The following is a 20,000-nucleotide window of genomic DNA, read 5'->3' on the forward strand; positions in this document are numbered from 1 at the left end:
TCAGAAAGATCTATGGAGAGCCTAAGAATTCACAGACAGCTGACTCCAACCTTAACAATAGCTAATGTTAGGATGTCTCGAAGCGCAATGTTGGATTAGCAACGGTTCTGCATTTGCGCTGTCCTGCATTTGTCGTGTTGTAAGACGATATCTTTACACACACTTCTGTGAGATTCAAGTCATGTCAAGTAAATTTGCAGAAGTTAGTGGCTGATTTTTTATTTTTATATATCTTAATTCTTATCGAGGATTTTTCAAAGCATGGCATAATATATTATCGCTATGAGAGGCTTGTATTGCTCATTTCAGTAGTTGTTTTTATATATATATATATATATATATATATATATATATATATATATATATATATATATATATATATATATATATATATATATATATATATATATATATATATATCTATATATATATATCTATATATATAGTATATATATATATATATATATATATATATATATATATATATATATATATATTATATGTGTGCGTGTGTCTTTCTTTGATTCTTGTATATTTCTCGCATAAACCATGAACTTGCTTAAATTCACGAATATTAAGCCACAAATAACCTTTGATATCCATTTCATGATGGCTCAGGAATAACTTATTCCTATGGGAAATTATAAATGATTTGTGCTTCGTTCTCGGCAGGATTCGAACCGATGGACAGTGACTTAGACCGTTCCACCTTATTAGGGGGTGGTTTCAAAGAATGAACGAGACTAGAGAAGTGACCCAATTCATCTTTTAATTGCTGGATCAAGCTGAACATTTCCACAGCATCAGTTCGTCCCTCGTTTGACTAACTGTCGTAAGTCCTTTTCTTCCACTCTGAGAAAACGGCTTCAAAGATCTTGATATAACTCTAAGCCTCTAATGAGCTCATGGCTTGAGGATATTTGGTTGGAAAATGTGACAACGCAGACGGTTGAAATTTTGATATGTAATAGAATAAAAAAAAAAGAAAAAAAATAAGAAACTTTGACTGGAAGACTCAAAAACTTCAAATAAAAATAGGATACGCCAGTTCGTCAAAACAGGGAGCGCACGTTTTCTATAACCACATAGCACTATCTATCTATATCCATAATAACAAAATCCGAGTGGATCTTTCTTGTTTGCCCGGGCCGGGTGGGGGCGAGGTAGGTAGGGGATCGGGATGGTAGGGGAGATATGACGTATCCACCCTCCTGCAAACTTGTTTGTCCGCCCCGGTGGGGTCTGGGTAGGTAGGGGATCGGGAGGGTAGGGGAGACATATTCGAAGGACAGCGCCGGGTTCCAGCGCAGCGTAGCGACCGTCATCAAGACCCTTTCAGCTGTTTCTACATTTCATCTACACTAAAGTTCTTCACAATTCCGAAGGTCTGTAAACCTGCATTATTAATAATTATCTATGCAATGGATTTCGAATTAAAAGGACGGCACAATTCTGACCATTGCAGAGGATTTACTTCAATTATGGAGGAGACTGACTCTTGCATCTTTCATGATGTTTGGGATCGTGTGAGTTCCGCCAATATATCGTTACTAATTCAGTGGTTTCAGAGTCTCTGGGATTTTGTGCTTGCTCCGTTCCAGGTAACATTCCCCAAGAGGATGCCTTCCAGCTATGCTTTCCAGTTCGAGATTAACGCGTTGCAGTAACCATTTCAGTTGGATGTGCAGTCTGTTACCGAGGTTACAAATGGGCGTTGGAAAGCATAACATATGATATAATCTCGTTAGGATACATCACAAATAGATTCCTGGAGGATCTTGGTAAAGAGTTAATTGATTAAAAAAAAGAAAGGCCAAGGAAAATATACATTTGAATATACGTTTGCTTAAAACTTCGCGAACAGGAGCATTTACACATAATAGGATAACAAGAAGTTGAAATACATAGCATTTTATACTACACACACACACACAACACTCACACACACACACACACCCACCACACACCCACACACACCACATGATATATATATATATATATATCTAACCACCCTTTTATTAAAACTACACATATTGGAACCCTTACCTGTTGTCAATGGTCGCCCTCTGTCTGCAAACATGTCATTAGGCTATTAAGATCACGTAAGTAACAAAAAAATATACTATATTATTACCCAAAGCAGATGAATATAGAATAGAACAAAAGATTAATAAGTCATAGTGATAAAAACTCAAAGTCTGACCCACAAAGAAAACTCGTAACGGTTATCAATTCCTACCTTCCATGGACTAAAAGAATTCACTCCCAGAGGCCAGAATGTCAATAGGTTCATTTTGTAATTTAGTCAGGTTAGAGAATCCCGTCTCTAATACCATGGAATAGAACCCATCTGTAATAAAGATAAATATTGGATAAAAGATACACTTCTAAGTAAAAGAATGTATTCCACACTTCTCTCTCTTTTCATAGGTAACGGTTTTCTAAGTTCTATAAAATATTTGCCATACCTTTAAGATGGGGGTTTTCTCTCCCAACACCTGGAGTGTACAAACTTACCTCTTTCTTCTCACCAAAAGGAATGTGGCTCTCGCAAGTGCTCTGGCTATTAACTTTGTAACATCCGTACAAACGAATGTAATGCTTGACAAAGCCCCAAGCTGTCTTGGCGACAAGACCGAGCAGTCTCCCGATTAAAATACTTGCTATCAAATTCCTTCACTCAAGAAACCTGCACCTACAGCTCAGTCTGTCTCCAGGCAAGACATGATATGTAATTCACTAACATTACACACTTGTAAGATATATATATATATATATATATATATATATATATATATATATATATATATATATATATATATATATATATAGAAGCTTCAGAAGGTGTCCATGATACAACGATTAAAACAAGGAATCAAGTTTGTTTCCAACCAACGTTTCGGCACATAAAACTTCTGTGCATCATCAGTCTGTAAAAGAGCAAAGAGACACATAAATAACAACAATGATAAAAAAGGAACTCACAAATATTAAAATAGTATTAAAAGATAAACTTGATTCCTTTTAAATCGTGTATCATGGACACCTTCTGAAGCTCCCATATATTTATTAACTGAGCCTCTCTCTCTCTCTCTCTCTCTCTCTCTCTCTCTCTCTCTCTCTCTCTCTCTCTTTATATATATATATATATATATATATATATATATATATATGTGTGTGTGTGTGTGTGTGTGTGTGTGTTGTGTGTGTGTGTGTGTTTGTGTAAAACTAATAGGTAATAGCTCAAGTAATGTCTCAATAATCATCCAAGTAGCGGCAATAGTGTTCATTGATTCATACGATGTATTTACAAATAGCAATACAGTCTCCAAATGTACAAAAATCCAACCTGTTAACATAGGCACTAAAATATATCCCCAGAAAATGTATGCCAGGCATCCGGGAATATGCCCAGCGTCCCGTGAAGCTTTGATGAGTCAGTTCTATAAAAGAGAATACCAATTAAACCCTCACAGTACTATTTTTGTAAAAAAATCTAGTAAAACGAAAGAGATCTTTTAAAACGAAAGTCTTTGTATTTTTATTATTATTATTATTATTATTATTATTATTATTATTATTATTATTATTATTATTATTATTATTATTATTCAGAGGATAAACCCCTATTCAAATTGGACCAGTGCATAGGGGCCGTTGACTTGAAATTCAAACTTCCAATGAATATGGTGTTCATTTGAAAGGAAGAAGCTACAGAGGATAATAGTGTGATAATAAATAAAATATTCAATTGAAACAAATAAATAAATGAATAAATAAAAAAAATAAATGAAAATATATAAATAAATGAAATTTTAAAAATAGATAAAAATAAAATAAATAAATAGAAGAGAAAAAGTTCTGTAATTCATGCTTCTCTGCCGGATTATGAAGTTCACGTGTGGTACTTGGATGATTCATAGGCCTATGGGAGAGAGAAAGCATTCAGTCCCATAATTGATAGGCCAATGAGGTAAAACAAATTTCATGACAATTATTCTCGTAATTATCATGGTACAAAAGTCGTCAAAGTCACCAATTCTTGTCTTTCCTGTGCTTTATCTTTCACAAATCTCCACCCATCATCTCGAACCTCGCCTCTCATAGTTCTCATCCGAGTAGGTGTGGGCTTTCAACTCATCCGTCGCCTCTAAGAAGCCCAGCGGACGCTATCACTCACTACTCTACCATACCACCACTATCTCCCCTTCCACCCCACCATTTCATTATCACATTTACATAATTGCCATAAATCCGTTTATGGTACCATTACTGCCTTGCCATCTGACTCCTAATAAACTCGTACTTCATTAAGGTTTATTGTGAAATCGACAACATATCTTTGGATAGAGTTTCATCGTCGTACCAAATTTTATGTCCGCATAGAAGCACAGAGCGTACTAGATTTATGCATAATCTTCCATTCGTATGCAGTTTCGATCTATGATGTGTATATACATAGATATATATGTATGTATTTTATGTATATATATACAGAGAGAGAGAGAGAGAGAGAGAGAGAGAGAGAGAGAGAGAGAGAGAGATTCTACAGCGGGTTAACAAACGTGCATCTCATGTAGCATTCCAACCAAAGCGAACATTCAATGAATACAATTTCAGGCCTCTCTCTCTCTCTCTCTCTCTCTCTTCTCTCTCTCTCTCTCTAGTACACACTTTGATTAACTCACTGCCCACGCATAGAGACCGACATAATATCACAGAATTATTACATACCAGAATTGTTTGCGTCTCAGATGTTAACGCCTATAAAGGTACCATGAAGACGTCACTTCATTTGAAGTAAATTTTTACACTGCAATTTATATCACATATTAAGAAGGACTTGATATTGAGGCTGATGAAATCTCATTACTTCACTGCAATAAGGTTCTTATTCAGATAAAGTCCATTCATAGTCGAGGCTGAATTGTTTGTTTGCGTTTCACCTCTTAAAATTAAAATTTAGAAAATGGGAAATTTACGTCTTATTTAATTAAATTTTTTTAAAGTAACAAGTTCATTTATTCAGGTGTAATTCCTACAGCGTAATTGTTTAACAATAATATCCAGTAATAAATTCTTAAAATAATTCACCAGTTGATGAAGACGAATATTATCAAGGCCTCTAAATCATACTGGCTCTTTCATTTTCTATTTTCTATGTATTTTTTCATTCAATATCAGACAAAAAATAATAATAACAATAACTAATAATAAAAGGTCAAGAACGTAGCGTTAAAACCTTTGCCGTATATAAAAAATACAAAATAATTAATAATAAATAAACGTAATAATTTGATTTTCTTGTTCTCCCGTGAATTACCTTTGAAAACCCTAACTGTTTCTGGGACCTCATTGTTACCCAATACCGCAACAAATTTCACCAGTGCATATGTAGATCAGTGTGCGTGTTTGTGTGTGTGTGTGTTTGTGTGTATGTGCGTGCGTTCTGTCGAAATCTTACGTTACTGGAACTCACGAAGTGATCTTCCTTACCACTGTGTTAGTAAGGTTACGGTAGGGCCTTGGGAGTCTCTCTCTCTCTCTCTCTCTCTCTCTCTCTCTCTCATCCTTCATAAAAAGAGTAGTAATAAGCGTTCATTGTATACTCTACGGAGAATGATACCAAGTGTTTTCAATAGACACCAAGAGAGAGAGAGAGAGAGAGAGGAGAGATGGAATTTATGTGAATTCCATTTTCCATTGTCATCACGAGAGCTTTCTATCGAGGATACAGTTCGGATCAGAGGAAGCGAGAGTAATTCGAACTGAAAGCCAGGCTTCTATTAGTAAGGAATTTCGTTTTTGCGCGATGAATGAAAAGGGGGTGATCGTTTAGAATTTTATTGAAGGGGTGAGAAAATATAACACCTTTTGGAACATTGTTGGTATTTTTCAATTTTTTTCTTTTTTCGGTGAGACTGAGATTTTTCAGGATTTTTTTTAATAGATTCACCAGTGAAATTCGGAAGATAAAATAATCGCATTTATGTTATTCGATCTTCTACAGCTACAGAGAACTTCATCCATAGTATTAACACATTTACTTATAATATATTCATTTTTAATTATTAATCTAATACTCTATTCATTATCATAATTAGCATACCACTAAAAGCACTAAATGTGAGGAAAATATATCTTATCTTTAATGTATTTTCCAAAGATAGCTCGGTCCTGTTACGGTAATTATGAAAAAAAAAAAAAAAAAAAAAATATTATATATATATATATATATATCTATATATATATATATATAATTATATATATATATATATATATATATATATATATATGAACAGACATTCTTATTCCAAACGTTACTCCTTGAAATGAGGCATTTAATGATTTTTGGGGGAATACGGGAGAAGGTAGAAATATGTAATTTCCTGATCTGAAATGGGATAACGGATTTAAAAAAAGGTGGGGGCCCGTTATATGTCGCTTACTCTGCTCTTACAGCACCGGCTGTGACCCATCTATCTAGTTGTCTGTAATAATAAAATCTGAGTGGATCTTTCTTGTTTGTCCGCCCCGGGTGGTGGTGGGGTAGGTAGGGGATCGGGAGGGTAGGGGAGATATGATACAACACCCTCCTCCTGCAAATCCCATTTGTCCGGCGTGTTACGGGGTGTCGAAATATCCTGGCCAAGGTTCGACACAATGTTACGGCCTCTGAGAGAGGTCCGCTTCAGTTCGATGTGAAATAAAAAAAAATATATATTTCAACACCAACAGTTGAAACTGGGGATACGAATATAAGAAAGAAACACTAACACAACAAAGGTTTATTTACAAGCTTATAACAAAAGTAAATGCAGAATGGTATCTCCTATTTACATAAAAAGATAGAATCTTACACTGCATGTACTGGGGGAACAGTGAGGCAATTCAAATACTTGCTAGTCAATTTGGTAATTCAGAGCGATGGCTTCTCCAAAAGTAAAGCGGCAATTGCAGACGTCCTCTTGACTCGACGTCCTCTGACTCCGTATTGCAGAAACTAGTCTACTTGAAAGGCAGGAACTACCCAAAACCTCTAGCAGGACCTTTTCTTCTCTGAAGTCTGCTCGACGTCGAGATAACACGAGATAATTCGTCACTCCTGAAGACAACTAGACCAATATCCAACCAACTCTCGAACAACTATTCTGATCCTTCGTTGGTTCCTTTTTCTCGTATCTCACGGATGATCTCTGCTGCTGCTGATCTCTCACTGATAATCTGATCTGTGGCTCTATCTGTGACTAACTGGAGTCTCTCTTTTACGATCTCTCTATATCTCCTCCTCGTCAATCGTATTTATACGGCACTCTGGGGGCTAAGCCTACGGCGAGCGTCACGGGCTCGCGATGTTTCCAGAAGTTCTTAGATGAATCTAGACGAGGTATTGCATCAGAAATCACGGCGTTTCTCATGTCACATTGGCGCGTTTTTGCGCTCCACAACACGCCCGACGATTCCAGAACAGCCGCGAGAAAAAGGCGCCTCCAACACAGGCGCGAAAACCTCCTTACTGCCGAACTTCTCAAAAATGCATTCTCCTTTCCTTTATCTTTCTTTGCTAGGAAGCAATTACCATCACACCGGCCCGGCTGGGGGCGGGATAGGTACGGGACTGGGATGGTAAGGGAGACATGACACATCCACCTTCCTCCCGCAAACCTGTTTGTCCGCCCCGGGTGGGGACGGGGTAGGTAGGTGGTGGATCGGGAGGGTAAGGGGAGACGTGACGGGGACGCCGCGTTCCAGCTAGGCGTAGCGCGCTCCATCAAGCTCGTAATAACAGTAATAATAATAATAATTTACTAAGACTGGGGATTATTGATAAAAGCTTTATGAAGCGTAATGTAATAAAGAAAGGAATACCTTCAGTAGCCTCAGTGCTATTCCTTCCATGTTATAAATCGTCTCTTGAGTAATTCGTGAATCAGTAACGCAATAAAATACATAACAAACTCAACAAAACGCGACGTAAGAGTAGGCCGGTCGGTCTCCAGAAATATCTCCAAATACCCCAATCGCTCCATTTCCGAGTAAAATAGTGATATAACAAAGAGAAAAAAAGTAGAATATCGTGTTTTCCATTGTACGCATTCTGGGAAATAAATAAAGCTCATTTAGGGAGGGTGTTTACAATTCAGCAACGTAATATAATAGGTTTATTTTTATTCAGTAAGTAGTTAGGGGCTGGTGTAGTACCGTTTTGTGAATTGTGTGTTTTCGAATGCTTACCGCTGAGTAACTTGAATAGGTGAATTACCTATTCTAAGGACTGGAGTTTATAACGGAGTTTGTAATAACACACAACATATATATATATATATATATATATATATACTATATATATATATACAATATATATATACATATATATATATAATAAATATATATAATATATATAATATATATATATTGTAAATAAATTCTTCTGTTAAAACAGGATACGTCTCAAGCATAAAAGGCCATTAAAACACACCGGTTCAATGCTAAGAACTTTATTTTGGTGGACTGACTCCCACCCTTATATACATGCATACACACAAGCGCGCGCACACACGCACATACACACACACACACACACACATAATATATATATACATATATATATATATATATATATATATATATATATATATATATATATATATATATATATATATATACACATATATATATACACGGTCACATCTGCCAGAGGAAGTATTTTCTCTTTTTGATTTCTAAAATATGTTTTTTTTTAACGTCATTAACATCCTTGTGATAACTAATGTCACGTCTTCCATCGTTAAATTAGTTATCAGGGAAACTTTTTTTTTACCTCTAAGAAGCGTATTGTAGACAGTTTGCCCTCTGAACTGAAAAAAAAATTGATAGACATTGAAAAAATATCCCTTTCCTCATGATGTGGAAATATATATACATTTAGTAATTATATATTTTCCTTATCAAATAATAATATACACTTATTATAATGATATACTCTAAAGACAATATACATTCCCTTATCATGTCATGATATACATATATAATAATAATATACATCTTATGTAATAATATACATCTAGTGTAATAATAAACATCTCATTATCATGTAATGATATACATTTGATAATATTATGCATTTCATTATCATGTAATAATATACATTCAATAATAATATACATTTCCTTGTCATATAATAATATACATCTACTCATGTAATAATATACATTTAATAATAATATACATCTCCTTATCATGTAATGATATACATTTCTTTAATAATATTATACATTTCCTTGTCATGTAATAATATACATCTTCTTATCATGTAATAATAAACAATTAGTAATAATATACATGTAATGATATACATTTCTTTAATAATAAAATACATTTCCTAAATCATGTAATAATATCCACTAAATAATAATATACATTTACTTGCCAAGTAATAATATACATCTCCTTATCATGTAATAATATACATTTGGTGATAATATACATTTCCTTATCATGTAACATTAAATGACTGATTCCTGTAAGCTAAAAATACACGATTACATACGCAGATTCGTGTAACTATACAAGTTGAACTCTACATTTACATATGAATTAGTTCTCTTCTAATTTATCTACGCTATTTACGTTACAGATTTAAAATTCGTGATGGATAACATTTCCTGGAATATTTTTTTTAAGCTTTGGAATTTCGAACTGTTTAAACAGCTCTCCAAATATTGGCTGAATTTCACTGACGTAACGTTTAATATGATTAAAATATGCAAACAGTTGCAGACATATATATATATATATATATATAATATATATATATATATATATATATATATATATATATATGTATGTATGTATATATATATATGTGTGTGTGTGTGCGTGTGTTATGATGATTACGATCACCCTGGCGTGTGATTAATATAAGCACATGTTGACATGTCTTAAGAATAACTTAATCTGCGTAATTTCTGACTGCCTTGTAAAGACGGTAACTTCAATACGAAACGTAATTGTCCATGGACAAAAAACATTAGAATAAAAACACCGAATCCCTTTTAGTTCTGTATTATCCCCTTCAAACGCCAAACTACGATTCATGCCTTTTCCTTCATTCATCGACATCAACTTGATAAAAATCCCTCGAGAAATTCTCTCCATCTTTGTCTCGTATTTTGGTTTACATCGTTGCATTCTTCTTCTCTCGTGTCTACAGTTATGATCCCTGGTCCAATTTAGGGTCCTATCAACCTGCATACGGTCTTCCGGTGAGACCCTGATTCATGACGGATTATAGATCCATGGAAGCTGCTCGTAAAAATAAACAAAAAGATTTTGTTAAATATTTTTTGCTGAGTATTTTGTTATTTATTCTTTTGAAGGAGAACTATATAAGCATTTGTGCCTTGAGACGGTGAGGGAATTGAGGATATTTTTAAGAATATTTTAGATTGTATTTATTATCGAATTGTTTTTCGTTTATTGGGGCAGAGTAGGTTTTAAAAACAATCAATATTTAATTGGCACTATGTTTTTCTTGTCATATGATGGTGATAACGTATTGTATAAAATATTCTCAATACCACTATAAATATATATATATATATATATATATATATATATATATATATATATATATATATATATATATATATATATATATATATAAATCAGCAATAAGTCATCAAACAACACGTGACAAATATGTACGTAAATAACCACATGAAAGGTGAAAAATTAAAGACCAGGTACTAAGCGCTTTCGTGTTTTGCATACACTTCTTTGGGGTACAAAGTAAAATAAACATAAATCGAAACATAAACAAGAAAATTTCACAGAACAAAGATCAAAGCCATTAACAAGCAAATCATCATTAAAAATTGTCACTACCAAACAAGTAAGAATACTTTAAAAGTGCTTAAGAACTGAAACTGCAGTTAGTATAACAGGCTGTTGCTAAAAGGTGACATTGTATTTCCTTACAATTTTATAAACAAGGTAACCATCTAATTTAAAAAGACCTGAACTCAGATTCATAAGTTGGTTGTTAAAATGCTTTATAAAGGCAGATTCAATTATGCTTCTTTTACAATATGGTACAAAATATTACGTATATATATATATATATATATATATAGATATATATATATATATATATATATATATAGTATATGTAATATATATATATGTATATATATAATAGTATATATATATATATATATTATATATATATATATATATATATATATATGATATGTATATATATATATATATATATATATTATATATATATATAATATTAGACGTATATATATATATATATATATATATATCTATATATATATATATATACATACATACATACATACATACATACATACATACATACATACATACATACATACATACATACATACATACGTGTGTGTACGTATGTACGCATTATTAATACCTACAATCACCTTTCCACATCTAAGTAATCTTGCACCTGTGATACGCTTATCATACAACACACAAACCTCTTCCTACCTGGTAATATGAGAACCCACAACCCACGCACGTTAATAAGTAGAAGGTCAAAGGTTAACCACAGGTATAATCTTAGGCCATAACCTTTGAGTTGTACGAGATGAATTCTGAATTGATGTGTAATGAAATCTAGGTTAAGGCTACGCCGTACTAGAGTTCAAAGTTCATATAATAATTTAATCTTGATTCATTTTGAGTTATGTGAATTATACTACTTCATATCTTGCATAGATAAAATAACCAAACTTTAACGAAATCAATGGATATCAAAATTCTTATGAGAATTAAAAAATTAATAAAACTTTTGAATTCCGATAAAAATCGTAAATTGGAAATGGCTAATTCGCGAATGAAACTAAGTGCTATTATTAGGTCAAGGTTAAATTCAAGGTCACTCTACGAGGTCAAAGGTCAAACAGGGAGGATATCGTGTCCAAAGCGTTTGAGCTGCAGGAGATAGCGATCCTTATAAGTATGTATAATCAGTGGATTAAATAAGTGCGCAGAACAGATGTGGGGTCAGAGGTCAAATGGGAATTTAACATCGACCATGAATTTTGAAATACGAGAGAAAGCGTCATAAGTAGATGCATAATTCACAAAATAAGACGAATTCCGCCACAAGAGATCTCTGCCTCATATTTGTTGCAAAAATAGACGTGTTCAATGACGTCACAGTGTAGGTCATTCCTAGAGGTCATATCATTTTAACTATCGAAGATAGGCTTCATATTTGCATGAATATTTACTACTGCCGCTGAAAAACGGTGTTATATTTAGATGCCGAAAAGTTAAATAGTAACTTCACTTTGGCAAGACAATGAATGACATTTATAGCTCATTTACAAACTCACTCAGCAACGCCAGTTGCTATGCAAGTGAAAAGCGTCAAAGAATGTGAGGACTAAAAACCGCTACTCCAGTTGTGCACAACAAAGACATATGTCCTACAGGAAAGAAAAAAAAATAGTGGGGGAAGGGAAATATGCATTGAACAAGAAAAATAATCACTGATACAAGCAAAAGCAAGCAAACACATGCGTTCAACAAGAGGAAAAATATAACAGTAACGAAAAATAAAGAAAAAAATCCTTAATGTTAAAATAATATGCAACGGCGTAAAACAAAAACAAAACAATAAATAAACCACAATAACTTTGAAATACGCTCAGCCAGCTAAAACAAAACAACTAAACAGAATAACAAACAAATACTCTCATCCAACATAACAAAAAAGACAATAACAAAAAAAAATACTCTAAGCCAACAAATACAAAACAAACACAATAACAATAAAATACTCTCAGCCAACAAACAACAAAACAATGAGGAAACCACAATAACAATAAAAATAATCTCAGCCAACAACAACAAAAAAGACACAATTGCAAGAAAACACTCTCAGCTAACCAAAAAAAAAAAACAATTAACATACTCTCACCCAACAACAAAAAAAGCACAATAAAAATAAAAACTCTAAACCAACAAAAACAAAACCTAAAAACAAAATAAAAAAACACTCTAAGCAAAAAAAAAGCAAAGAAAAAGAAAACTACAATAACAATAAAACATTCCCACTCAGACCAGCGAAGCGAAGACAAACTTGGATATCGGACCATTAAGTGATGGAAGAGGCGCTTCTCACTTTCCGAGAGATTCATTACCGAGCTCTTGCTTATTGGCAAACCGTAATGATGCTGCGGAATGTTAGATAAATGCCTAAATCTCATTTGCGAATGGTTCTTCGCCGGGCATCTGGGGTATTATACCCAGGAGAAGTTAAGGCTTCACTCAGGCATTGAAATGTGCTTATAAAAGCAATGTTTGTACCAGTGATTCTTAAAACTGGGTACCAGTGCCACATACAGTGCCTATGGGTGCCGCAAGATTGTCTATGGGCATTTATGTCCGAAATAAAGCTTTTGAATTTGAATTTGAATTGTCATGAATTTTGTCTTGGCCAGATCATCTCAATGAACATTTGTAAAAAAGAAGAAAAAATTGCAGAAATCCTCATATAATTTTTACCAATGCGTCTGCTTTAGTATATATATAATATATACATATATATATATATATATATATATATATATATATATATATATATATATATATATATATACATTACGTTATTTAGGGTGCCATCACTAAAAAGAGATTGAGAGCCATTGGTTTATACCCATGCAATTATAAGAAAAAGATAATATACTTGATATTGTGAGAGAAAAGCTTACATCCTCGTAATTATAAACGATAAGAAACCGCGTCTGTGATTACAAGAGGCAAGATGACGTATAGAGAGACTCATGGTTTATAAAACAGATTATGCTTCGTCGGTAAAACGCGCGAAAACGCGTCATACCTCGGCGCCTTTTTCCCGAATCAGCGGCCGGTAATGAGAGAAGTTGCTTTAGGAGGAGCAGAGATGTTTCAGAATTTTAGAGGATGTAAAAAATCGTAACGAGGAGACGGTTAAGCAATGTTTATGATAAAGTTTCCATCGGTGATTATGGAAGCTTCGAGGTGACGGCTGCAGGAAAATTAAGCGAGTTGATTGTTGCTCGGTGGTGATGGAACGAGTTTGTTGCCGGAAAGTGGGTGAGTTTATTGGTGTTTTGAGGAAATTTACTGATTTTATTATTGCCGGTTGAAATTACATGAGTTTGTTGTAGAAAAGTGGGTGAGTTTATTGGTGTTTGAGGAAATTTCTTGAGTTCATTGTTGCCCGGTTCAGATTTGATGAGTTTGTTGTTGGAAAGTGAGTGAGTTTATTGGTGTTTTGAGGAAATTTCCTGACTTTATTGTTGTCGGTTGAAATTACATGAGTTTGTTGTAGAAAAGTGAGTGAGTTTATTGGTGTTTGAGGAAATTTCCTGAGATTATTGTTTCCGGTTGAGATTAGATGAGTTTGTTGTTGGAGACTGAGTGAGTATATTGGAGTTTTGAGGAAATTTCCCGAGTTTATTGTTACCGTAGAGATTAAATGAGTTTCTTGTTGAAAAGTGAGTGAATTTATTGGTGTTTTGAGGAAATTTCCTGAGTTTATTGTTGCCAGTTGAGATTAAATGAGTTTATTGTTGAAAATTTAGCGAGTTAATTGTTGGTGATGGTGATGGAACGAGTTTCTTGTTGAAAAGTGAGTGAATTTATTGGTGTTTCAGGAAATTTCCTGAGTTTATTGTTGCCCATTAAGTCTAAATGAGTTTAATGTTGAAATCTGAGAGTTTATCTGTGGATGAGAGAATTTGTTGAGTTTATTGTTGCTAGTGGTGATTACACCAATTTATGTTTGCTACTGGAAATTGAATTTATTGGCGTATGAGGAAATTTCTTAAGATTATTGTAGCTGGTTCAAATTAAATGAGTTTATTGTTAAAAATAGAATGTGTTAATTACTGGATGAGAGAATTTGTTGAATTTATTGTTGCTGGTTAAGACTGAATTAGTTTTCATTCTTGCCAATGAAGAAGATTGAGTTTATTGCTAGCTGAGGAAATTTCTTAAGTTTATTGTTGCTGGTTGAGATTTAAATAATATTGTTATCAATTGAAAATGAGGTTTATAGGTGTTGAAGAAAATTTCCGGGGTTTGTTGTCGCTGGTTGAGATTGACTGAGTTTATTGCTGGTTAGGAGAATTTCTTGAGATTTTATTGTTGCTGGTTTAGATTGAATGAGATTATTGCTGATTGGGAAAATTTATTGAGTTTACTGTTGCTGGTTGAGATTAAATGAGGTTATTGCTGGTTGAGGGAATTTGTTGAGTTTATTGCTGTTGGTTGTGAATAAATGAGTTTATTGCTGGTTGGGAAAATTTCTTGAGTTTTCAGACCTTTTTAGGCTTTTCTATAGACGTTTCCTCCCCCAACAAGAACAACAACAGCAAGAACAACAACAACAGCAAAAATAAAGTAGTTTGTAGGCTTACTCCTCGAGTAAGCAGTAGAACAAAATGGTAAATAAAAAGTCCTTTATCTCGAATTTAATATTTAGCATATCCCACTTTTAGTTTGTACCCAGATAAATAAAAAAAAATTCCTTTGAAATTATTTAAGTCAAATGTTCATTACCTAGCCGGCAATTAAATTCCGATTTAATGACCCAACCCGCCCCACCCCCCACAAAAAAAGCTAGAGACTAGGGCAAAAACTAATGGGCCTAATGAAATTGGGTATTGGGTATCTGAGACGAGGTCATAAAGTTGCACTCAACCAAATGATCAAATCAAATAGAGTGGCTGTTGACGGGATTATGCACAAGAGTATATTACATGCGTCCCCTTATTTTATTTCGGCTATATATTATCTCGAAGCGTCGTTGAAAACCGTCATGCTAATGGAATATATATGCGCTTTTGTGGGTGGGTTTGCAAAGTTCTGTAAAGATCTGTCAGGCTGACGTATTTTGGTTTAGAGTTGATGAATATTTTCTGTTACCGATGGGTGATGTATATATATACATATATATATATATATATATATATTATATAATATTATATATATATATATATAAATATATATATAATATGAATATATGAATAATCACCGTGATCATATAAATTCTTCGAGCTACAAACGTCCCTTAATATCTAATTCGCTCTACTTCGGAATTAATATATTTTTCATGTATGTAAATCGAAGGGGAAAATATATATTCATATATCATATATATATATATATATTATGATATATATATATATATATATATATATATATATTATATATATGCGTGTACGTGTATATAAATATATATTTTTGTGTGTATGAGTCATTACCGCATTTCTGGCCAGGCAGAGATGTTAAACTGTATTACAGTTAATTTCTGAAGGCATTTTAATACGATATCCAACATCTGGTCAATGAAGAGAAAAACTATTTACTCAAAGGAATACCATTGAGTTCACGCAATATCATGAATTGAAGTAATTGCCAAGTTTTATGAAAATTCAAACAGTTCGGAATTAGTCACTCGAAATATGTGGATTGTTATTACAATCGCTCTTTTTATGAGACATCGTCTTTTACTGGAATGTCTTATGAAAACTTGAATATGTTGTGTAACAGTTATGCAATGAGATCGTTCAGAAAAAATAAAAATTCCAAGCGTTAATGGCACTATTAACAGGGAGAATGCTCTCATCATCTCAATTTGAATGTGAGAGAGAGAGAGAGAGAGAGAGAGAGAGACGAGGAGAGAGAAGGAGAGAGAGGAGAGATCATTCAAAAGAAGTCGACCACTTTATTTGCATTTTACATAATTGTTTATTAACACAATAAAAACCGCAAAAAACAAAAAAAGAGAGAGAAGAAAAGAGAGACGGGAAGGATGAGAGAAGAGAAGGCCAATGAGGAGGAAAGAGAGAGAGACGAGGAGAGAGAAGAGAGAGAGAGAGAGAGATTTAAATCAAAATCAATTCGATGACTTTATTTGCATTTTACAGTTGTTATTACAAATAAAAACGCAAAATACAGAGAGAGAGAGAGAGAGAGAGAGAGAGAGAGAGAGAGAGAGAGAGAGAGATTCAAATCAAAATCAAGGCGATGACTTTATTTGCATTTTACAATTATAATTACACATAAAAACGCAACATTCAGAGAGAGAGAGAGAGAGAGAGAGAGAGAGAGATGCTATATTTACGTTATATGGCATTCACATATTCTTTTTACATATCCTACCATTCTTCGTAAATTAAAAAAAAACTTAGGAATAATTCTTTTAAAGTATGAATTCTTTCATTCTAAATATCATATATATTTACCTTTTTTTTTCTTGCTTACCTATTCAATTATTCCGTCAAATTGCCCTTTCCTATTATCTTGTCGTTAGGTTCCCGAAATATTCTATATTCCAAAAACTTATATTCTTTATTCTTCTATTCATTTATTATCTCATTTTCTCTCTATCCTCCATTTCCAGCACCTCATAAGTTCTTCCAACATCGCTTGCAACAGGTTCTATGTCGTATTCCACCTTACTTACTGTTCAGAGCCCTTTTATATTTAATGGTGATTCAAAGGTCATAGAGCCAGTTCTGGCTACAGGAATTTCTGGCTGATTCCGGCGGCTTCAGCCCTTTTTCGAAGTGAAACGACCTGATTTATTGAGAGAGAGAGAGAGAGAGAGAGAGAGATGCTATACTTAGTTGGTGAATTATAATTTCCATATCAGAACAGAGAGAGAGAGAGAGAGAGAGAGAGAGATGCAATATTTAGGTGAATTACAATTTCCATATCAGGGAGAGAGAGAGAGAGAGAGAGAGAGAGAGAGAGAGATGCTATATTTAGGTGAATTACAATTTCCATATCAGGGAGAGAGAGAGAGAGAGAGAGAGAGAGAGAGAGAGAGATGCTATACTTAGGTGAATTACAATTTCCATATCAGAGAGAGAGAGAGAGAGAGAGAGAGAGAGAGAAGCTCTATTCAAGTGAATTACAACTTCCCATTTTGCCTAAAATTTTGGTGCTGAAAATTAAGTAATTAATTGTTTGATAAATACTACCGAGTAAATCGAAATTACACTTAAACTAAATAATAGATAACCTTTACAAAAATTTATAACATCTGATTCAAGTCCAATTCCCTCTGATCTTCGTAATGAATATCATTTTCTTAGAAATTAGACAAACATAAACTAATTCCAATCTAACTAGAAATAATAAGGCTTAATTTGGGCAAACAAACTCTTTCCACATTGTAAACAATAAAAAATTAAATAAATAAACAAATAAAAAGATTAAATGGACAAGTGAATAAATAAACAGAAAAACTAATACATGGCAATCTGACCAACTCCGAACCAACGTTTGAAAGGAAACAGACGAAAACCGCCCCTTTATTCCCCAGACGGAAGGGCGGTAATAGCCTGCCGGTCATTAGATTACGAAACATGGTAGACTTATGCCTCATTAGGTGGCTCTCTGCTTCTGTAAATGTCCACAAATGGTAATTAAGGATGAAGTTAACAAGGTAGAGCCTCGTCTTGAATATTGAAACGGGATTATGGCAGATCAGCTTCCTCTCTCATAATCGGAGGAATAATCCTTCCGATTATTTCAGACGAAAATAATGCCTGATAATTGTGTTTTCAGGTGAGAATAGCATGTTTCGAGATGCGTTATTTATGAGTCGGTCTGTACTAGTTTGTTATGCAGACTGTAATAATTATTTCAGTTTATATAGAACGACTGAGCTGCTTCTATGTTCTCTGAAAAAGACTTTGAGGAAATGAATTAGTATGAATCAGTGTCTAGACGATGGAATATTATTTATTTATAGAAACAAATATATTTAGCCATTTTTATAAGATGTATCCGACCTTTCAATAATCAGGCAATAAATGAAAATAAGTACTATTAATAATGTTTAAGCAAAACGAATGGAATTTTCTTTGCCGCTACATGATTTATATCGTATCGACGAATGAATGAGTATTGATTCTCATCCTACCTTTATAAGAGCAATAAAAGTTCTGAGAGTCATTACTCTCACTGAGGGTATTAATATAGCATTTGATATATAATAATTGCTCTTTACTGATGCTTGATAATTTCGCCATTATTAACTATTAGAGCTTCAGATAGTTTTACAATTATTATTGTTATTAAAGGAACGTTCATACCGTTTGATATAATAACAGAATATGTTGTGAATATGATAAATATAGAGATAAACAGATAAATATGTAATAAGTAGAATAGTGAGAAATTATTAATTTTGGGGCATTCCATTATGCATCAAATCATGCAGTTTATTAACCAAATAATAGAAATAAGATAAATATGGAAAATATAAGTATAAACAGATAAATATATCACAAGCAGAATAGTAAATAATTACCTACTCTGGTGCATTTCGTTATGTGCAAAATCATCTAGTTGCTTGGCAGCAAATACAGTAACTTTGCCTTAGGTTATTACAGTGAATTTTTTGCATAGATAAAAAAAATATTGCTTGTATCGAACACATTCGACGCAATCATGTGTAGCAAGCAAGCAAGCAAGCAAGGTCATCACAGATCAGCGAAACGTTTGCAGGGCCAAATAACACAATGAAAGCCTCGAAAATTGAATTAAAGCTGAATATTCGAGTAGGGTCTGCGGTTAAAACTCACACGTACGAGGAAGCAGGCTTGCAGGAGCCACTTTTTTGCATTTTTATTAGAGGACTATTTTCTTGGCGTTGCAAGTCCACGAAGAAATGGTCTAGCCACGTCTTGGGACTTTAAATAGTTCAGTGTGAAGCATTGCATCTTATGGACGAGATAAAAACAGTTTTGAAAACAATCATTAGTGAAAACGAAGACTTGATAATCACTCTCTCTCTCTCTCTCTCTCTCTCTCTCTCACCAGGTCTTAGAACTTAGAATAATATAGAGAAATGCAGTATATTTTATGGACGAGATAAAATCAGATTTAAAAAAAACCTTTACGAAAAGACAGTTATAATCATTCTCTCTCTCTCTCTCTCTCTCTCTCTC

Source organism: Macrobrachium nipponense, chromosome 34 (genome assembly GCF_015104395.2).
Source record: "Macrobrachium nipponense isolate FS-2020 chromosome 34, ASM1510439v2, whole genome shotgun sequence".
Taxonomy (NCBI): Eukaryota; Metazoa; Arthropoda; class Malacostraca; order Decapoda; family Palaemonidae; genus Macrobrachium; species Macrobrachium nipponense.